At 36.3% G+C, this 7,808-nt stretch overlaps 1 long non-coding RNA gene across 1 annotated transcript; it reads right to left on the bottom strand.

Annotated features, from left to right (window-relative positions):
• Nucleotides 1-5,978: 5,978 nt before the first annotated feature.
• LOC148957748 (uncharacterized) lies at nucleotides 5,979-6,569 on the bottom strand. The gene is made up of 2 exons (XR_016145092.1): nucleotides 6,406-6,569; nucleotides 5,979-6,095 (listed from the first exon to the last, which is right to left on the bottom strand). It is a non-coding gene; the product is annotated as an uncharacterized LOC148957748 (long non-coding RNA).
• Between the last annotated feature and the right edge of the window lie 1,239 nt (nucleotides 6,570-7,808).

The raw sequence follows: 7,808 nt of genomic DNA, 5'->3' as shown, positions 1-7,808 counted from the left end.
GATGCCATTCATCAAGAAAATTGATACAGGAATATTGTTGGGAATGACAGCAGCTTCCACAGTCAGTGCATTTCAATTGGCAAGGTATTTCATCGCAGCTTTGTTGATGCCAGGTTACCTTTTAGATGTTGTTATCATTCTCAGATTTAACCAGCCAACAATTTGATGACTCAGGATCAGCTGTTACGTCATTTTCTCTAGGCTGAAAGCTGCAGAGGTGCCGTTTTCAAATGATGCTTGCTTTGAACGTGCTTTTCCTTTACTCAGCTTGATCAAACGATGGAAAATTTCATCATTGTTAACTTGCTCCAGTTTTAACAGGCAAGCATCAACTTTTCTGTTATATCTCCCATGTTGATAATTGTATTTCAGCACTCAATGGAAAACCTCAACAAACATGTTCGTGTTAATGCCTTCCCCAACTCTGTAGCAATATCCCCAATTCTCCTTTTGCTGAACCGAAAATTTTTCAAAATACCTAGTGAAATCTCTTGATCCTTCTACTCCATTAATGCATGCAAGTAGTCTTGAAATGAAGAAACATCTGTTTGCTCAAGTACAACAGGCAACATTTTATAGACTTCTGTTTAAAGTTGCTGGCAGCTGATTTTTTGCCTTATTTCAGACCTCCATGTCTTATCAACATGCCAACTGCAAAAGAGGCCCTTTGGACAACAGTTGTTGACTTCACTGAATGCATCATAGAATTGGGGTGCAAGGTCACTCATTAGCCACTTCGGTGTCACAGCTCCAGAATTTTCCATGATCTTCTGAAAGAAACGTTTCAGGAATGGGAATGGCTTATTTCCATATATTCAAGATGCATTAATAGTCTTTTACAGTCCTGTAGATATGTATTAGATATGACAAACATCACAATATTTTGCGATAAAAAGAGCATTATTTGTCTCAAAACATTAATTACAATGAACATCACTGACAATTGAAAGTTCAGTGTTTCATGACATTGCTAATCCAGCTTTTAAAAATTTCATATCGCTTCTTAGACAGATGTTGTTGTTTTGAATATGGATTTATTAGAACAAGCAGCCACAAGATGCTTATTTGGTAGAGAAGTTGTAAGAAAGTGTACACGCTTTAATAGAGCAAAGCTAAAGACTTTTGTAACACATACCTCTCTATTTTCAAATTCCAGAATTTCAGAATTCCAAATGAACAAAAATGCGAAATACAAGATTCGCCTTCTTGGCACAAGTCTGAGGGCAAAGTGGACACTTGAAAGAAGAAGACAATGAACTTGTCTTTGCCATTCGAATTTTGCTACAGTTTTATGAGGCAGTTGGCTGTTGGGGTAATACCTTAATATCTATTGATTTCTTCTTCTCTCCCTTCAATTTTGAACCCCCAACTTTGCTCTCAATTTTTCTTTTTGGCTCTTTGTCTGTTGATGCGCTACTTTGAATGATGTCCTCTTCTGAATGTGAATCAGACTCATCATTATTTTGTGGAACAACCATTTCAACTGATACTTTTTCAGCAATCCAAGTCAACAACACTGACTGTAGATACTTGGCATATTTTGATGGCTCAAGGATGTTTATGTTGGGAGTATCAGATGACCTGGTCTTACTGCATATTTGTCTATAAAATTGCATTTGATGGCAAGCAATAGATGCTACAATGATGGCAACAGGACCACAAATATTGCCGCTGGTTTGAGTTGGGTGAATTTTGCTGCATCCTTGTTCACAGTTTTGATGTCCATTGCAACGGCTAGCCGGGTCAACTTCTATGTTGTAGGAATCTGGTCCATAAATTCGGTCGACATGCATTTTGATCCTGCTGACAAGATCTTCAGGAAGATCCCATCCAAGAGAATCGCCATCTGTTACCTTCTTAGATATCAGAGATCATAGATATCATATCAGAGCAAAGTATCCATCTACGCAATTGACTGGTTATGCTACTTTGTTTGAAAGACAGTAAATAAAGATATATTATAGATTGTTATTTTAATTAATTTAATATTAAACATAAGCTAACCAAAAACTCGAACTACTTTAAGGTGCCCAATGGATGGAGTTTAGGGCATATAAGGCATATAAGGGGGGGGGCATATAAGGCACCTTAGAGTAACTACTCTAATTAATCCTCATTAATTTCTGTAGTATTGCAATGTCCTTTTGGATGACCTTTCATGGGCTGTTGACATTTCTGGCAATGTCTTCTTTTTCTGGCCTGGGTTTTAGCAGCAGCAACAGCTTTCCAAATTTGTCTGTTTGTGAACTATGAAGAATTGGCAAAGTGCATCCAATTGACTGAATAGACATACTCCTCATGGTCAAAGAATCTTTGCTTTGTTAATTCTACAAGTCAATGACAAAATCTATTTCAAAGACACCTTTATAATATTTATAATTACAACATGTTGGAGGAACTGCAATTTCTCAAGCTAATTCTTCACCAAGTTTATAATTTGGATATGTTACACTTGTATATGTTGCTCCATCTTCGGTGTTTTTTTCTCACGGCGAAGGTTTTCATTGAAATGGAGTATTGCCAAAATATGCCTTGAACAAAAGGTAAATCATGAGCATGCCAAAACAGGAAGATAATTTTCACTAAAATGCAATATGCCCTTACATAAACATTTGATAAATTTAGAAACTTTGGGATACAGACAAAACTACATAATGACTCGTCTTGTATATAGCCAAAGTTAATTTGATATGATTTTCTAAGTATGCCTAGAGATTATGCTAAGCAATTTGTTTTGCCACTTACTTACAGAAAGGACCAAGTCATGAATAGTGAGTCATTTTGGGATACCAAAGATTTAAAGTTGTGTGAAAGCTCTCCAAACGACTTGTTTGAGTATCTGACAAGGCCATCTTTATATCGTTTAATACATTTACGTTCGTAAGTATGGTGTGCAAACTTTCATGTGCTGCAGATCCTTTAGAATGCTAATAACTGGGTATTACAATTTATTTTTCAATTGAATTTGGATGATTCACAAATTGTGCCTTTAGGACAAGAAGATACAACAGCAAAAATTTAGTACAGTACAATAAGATTCATTCATTAATATGTTTCAACTCCAACCTTTACAATCAATCAAATTTGAAACAGGGGGACACAAATGAAACTATCTTGAAAATAAGGAAAATGTTGAAATCTTCCCAGAACCCTGAATATAACTGTAATGTTCTAAATGAGGCTGTTTGATAATGAGATTATGATGATGTAACACTGAAGTGACATAAGCACGTCTTTATATGTGTGTTACTCTTTGTCTATTTGTGGACTCTTCAATAACATTAGTAGGAAAAAGAAAAATCTCAATATATATATCAATAATGCACATGGTTGAGATCGCACCCCAGTTTATGACATCAAAAGCACCAATCATGTTCACCATTATATATATTTGTGTTAGTGCGAATAGCCTTTGGTCGTTGAGTTAAAGCTATTTTTATCTAGCCTCGTTTTCACATTGCATTGTTTTCTTTACGCTTCTTAGTATACGTTTCATTAGCCCATATTTGGTATTTCCGTTTTGCGTGTTCTTGCTTTTCCTCGTTTACTTTCGGTAGCTATAAAGGATTTACACCCCTCGTTTTGGGTTGGTTTTTTACTTGCCTTGTATTGCGCTGTGTTGGGGGCAGTTTTCTGTTGGGGGCAGTTTTCTAAGGACTAATAGATTCTAAGTTGTATGTATTATTATGTAGTTATCTTACACTTTATTTATAAGTAGCTCATATAAGTAGCTCATCTAGTTGGGTTTCTACCTAGTGTTAGAACACAGGGTTCCCATTCATTGCAGGACATCACATGACAATTGCATCATTGCACTGCAATTGCATCAGCTTCTGTAAATTGTATTATTCTTAGGGTATATAAGGGGTGGCTTTATAGTTAGGTTCAGTCTTGCCGTAAGCTTTGTCGAACTCAGTGTACCTTGTCGCTAGCTTGCAGAATTGTGTTTGCCGTTACATTGTCGCCGTAGCAATTTAAGATATTTTTAGTCGTTTGCCGTGAACTGATGAATTAGAAGAAGTGTATAGAGAATTGGATAACAGTTTTTGCCGTATTTATCATGTACGTTTCTGCAAACGACCTACGAGCTCACATTTGTAAAACCTCCTTTTTAAGTGGTTTTACAGTAGATCTATATACTGCTAACATTCCTAAACCTTTGTTATTCGTTTTCATAATATTGTAATATCAAGCTTCTAGTCGTATTCTCAACTTGTAATCTTCATGTATGTTAATTGCTAACATTTTTCTTTAGTGAACCACGTTCAACACATCACCTCACAACCTGTGTTGTTACTTGCTGTGTTATCTGCTGGGGATTAGGTGTGGAGCGTTCGACATACCAAAAGTAGTCAGAATTACAAATTGTAGATTATAATTTGTGTGAATGTTAATATAAAGAATAAGCATAAAATATGAGCTTCAGAGGGTAAAGATATTGCAAGTGTACCTGTCTTGAGCCACTCTCATCGTTGGAGTTGACCACAAGCACATTAATCAAAAAATTGATCGGGTTGGTCAGTATGGTTATTTGAAATTTGTCGCAACAATGACTTTCATTTGGCAACAATCATTTCTCCAAAGCCCTGCTTTGTTGATACAGCGCACCAGTAAAGATGACTCCATATACCTTTCAGCCAATCCTGAAGTTTTCCATTCTCTTTCTCCTTACTGTCTTGCAAAAACTTTTTTTGAAATTCCTTTGACGATATGCCAGAGATCGTGAAAATGCTTTGTGCCTGGCTGTTTCTCTCTTATCCACTTTGCAATGCCTCTGTGCCGGTCCCTTACAAAATTTGAGACATGCAAACCACAATCTTTGAGATACTGAACGCACAATTTAGCAGCACTCAGTTCGATGGCATTACTTCTTCCAGCTTGATTTTACTGCAAATAAAAGGAAAATTCTGTAAATTAAAATAAATTTCTGGAAATACAGATAAAGAAATGCATATAATGTTAATAGGATTTTGGCACACATGTCAGCAGCAACACATTGATGTTCTAAATGCAATTGTTTGGTATAACTCTTTATTGTGACTATATTACTCAATTTAATTTGAAAAAAGTATATTGTGATACCTGCAACAATTCAAAGTTTACCAGCTTTGAAATGGAATTTTAAAACTTTGTGTAAACACCAAATTTAGCACTATGACCCATCGAATCAAACCTGCCATCTCCTGACCACTGAGATTTCTTTATGTGTTTGTCGATCAGGGCAGCTCTATACTTGTGCCAATGCATAAAACCTGAGGGAAACAAATGGGGAAAGTAGAATTTTCGCAGATGGGGAAAGTAGGATCTTGGTGATATTGCTGAGAGGCCTATGTGCCTGAACATAAGAAACACCTGGCTGATGTTCACACCAGACAGTAAGATGCTAAAACTCATCATCAAATTTCCAGCAGGATATCTTCCATGTATGAATCGCTGACTTCTCCATGTAAACTGTTGGCCACAATGTGAGCATTTCTGAATGTCATGGTTCCATTCCGTTTAATTGTAACTTTTGGATTTGGAGCTCTGCAATGGTAGCAGAACATCCGAAACAAATTGAGTAGCATGCCAAAAAACACTTTAAATTTTGGTCCATCTTCAGCCTGTGTACCAGGTGCAATTATAGAATAAATAAATACAACATCAAAACAATTTGTAAAATACAGGTAAACAGGATAATTATTTAGAATTTAGAATTTAGAATTTTAATCTGACCCATTTTACTAGCTTTCATGAGCATATTGGTTATATTTTTCTATGTAGAATATGTATTTGCCACCAAAACTGTTTGGCAGTTGCCCCCTGGGGCACTCTATATGCAAACATGAACTAGAGTGACAAACACTACCATATATCAAACATGTTTTGCCATTATTTACATACCTTACAGTGTTTTTTACATCCTCCATTTCCTCATCCTCAGACATCTTCGCAATTTCTTCACAGGACACCCAATCAGTATCTTCATACTCGGTACTCTCGTATTCACCTAACTCTAAAAGTTCATCTTGAACACTGCTTGTCTCCGAAACTGTCCTTTTCCTACTGCAGCTTGGTTGGTTGTCCTCTTCTGTACATTCTTTATTTGGACGAACCTGCATATGAAAAATACTCACCTTAATAACACTCACCCAAAAATTGGCTAAACACATGGCTGTTAAGTTTATCTAGGTAGAAAGAAGATGAGGCAGGGCTGACCCCTCTAGATCTCATGAGACCTACAATTTTAAAAAGGTATATTTTCAAAACATGTTAGGCTTTTTGTAAGATGATTTGGACAACGTTGTATTGTCAATGTAAAATAAAGCAGTCTAAGTGTATCCAGGGGAAATGGTTTGCAACACCCACCCCCCTCCCTCCTAAAAAATCAAATAAAGAGGTTGGTGGTTATGTCATCATACTTACTTGATCAAGTTGACAACGTAATGCAGCTTTCTCTTTCCGAATTGCTCAGTTGGTCTTTTGAAGGAAAATTTTCTCTCTTTGAGAGTTTGAACTTCAATTGGAGGGTCTAGTTTGGAGTCTTTGTGGGCTTCTTCATCGTCAGTTCTTTCATGTTGTAGCTCCATTTTTTCAAGGGTCGTTCGTAAATCTGGTGGATTGAAGACAATTAAGTGTGTTGCTTTTGTCAGAAAATAAAGGCTAGTCTTCTTTCTAAATATGACACATATATCATCAACTAGGCTTCTGCGTAATTATAATACTCTTTTCTATTTTGACAATTTACGTATTCTGATCAAATATACCTAAGTAATTTTATTTTAAGTTTTAGAGGAAGATGAAGTTTTGACCCTATTCTACAGAAGTAAGGACCTAATTTTAAAGCATGAGTGATATGTTTTAGGCCTTATCTGCTTTGGTTCTTGGAAGGTTGTGCCACTATCAACTCTCTTGTTGGCTATATCAATGCTTGGAACAGCGTCAGCCTTTAATTTTGTTCTTGTTTCGAGCTCCTTGGCAAGATCCCTTCTCATCATGTAACAAGTGTCTTCAAAATTAATTGAACAAAATCCAGCGTATTTTGATGGTTTGAAACCTATTCTGTGCCGGCGAACAAATCTCACCCATTGCTGATGTCTGGTTCTGTCCAGAGTTTAATCAGGGAAATAATGGAGCGAGATACCCTCTGTAAACTGTGTATTCTTGCAACTGGTCCCATCAAATGTTCCAGCAACACAGGAACGACTTTAACCTGGAGAGTGCTTCAAATTTGCCATGCTACTTCTACTTTAACTATCTACTACTATAGACCAATTCGACTTACGGCCTTGTTCTGAAAATGTCTCCTAAATTAATTATACCGCTTTCTCAAGCTCAGATTTGGTTTTATCACCAAAATTTTAGGCCAATTTTCCATATTATTTGTGCTTGTATTTTAGATTTTATGGTGCAATGAAGTTTGAAAACTTATAAGAGATTTGACCGCAAAAATCATTCTGGGGGAAACTTTACCCCCTAGTCGCCAATCACGGTCAAATCCCTTATAAAATTTTTATCTTAATGTTGTCATAAAATCAATATCGTGAGCAATACCAGAATGAAAACTTCCAAGTAGACTAAAATCATTGCTCTCAATCCGAATCTGAGGTCAAAAATTTTGTACAAAAGAATTTTTCAAAATGAGGCCGTAAGTCGAATTGGTCTATTGCCGTGAATGAATGCGTGACCTATTCATTTATATATCGCGATCCATCACTGTGACATCACAAGAGGACATCCTATTCCCTAATGAATATGCGTAATTTGTCGTTTTTCACACGCAATAAAAAAGAAACGACAAGGACTTTTGAAATTCTGCTTTTTGATTC

This window comes from Rhopilema esculentum, chromosome 20, assembly GCF_057945365.1.
Source record: "Rhopilema esculentum isolate cy_ngs chromosome 20, ASM5794536v1, whole genome shotgun sequence".
NCBI lineage: Eukaryota > Metazoa > Cnidaria > Scyphozoa > Rhizostomeae > Rhizostomatidae > Rhopilema > Rhopilema esculentum.
The sequence above is the reverse complement of the archived record's forward strand: the minus strand, read 5'-3'. Positions and strand labels throughout refer to the sequence as shown.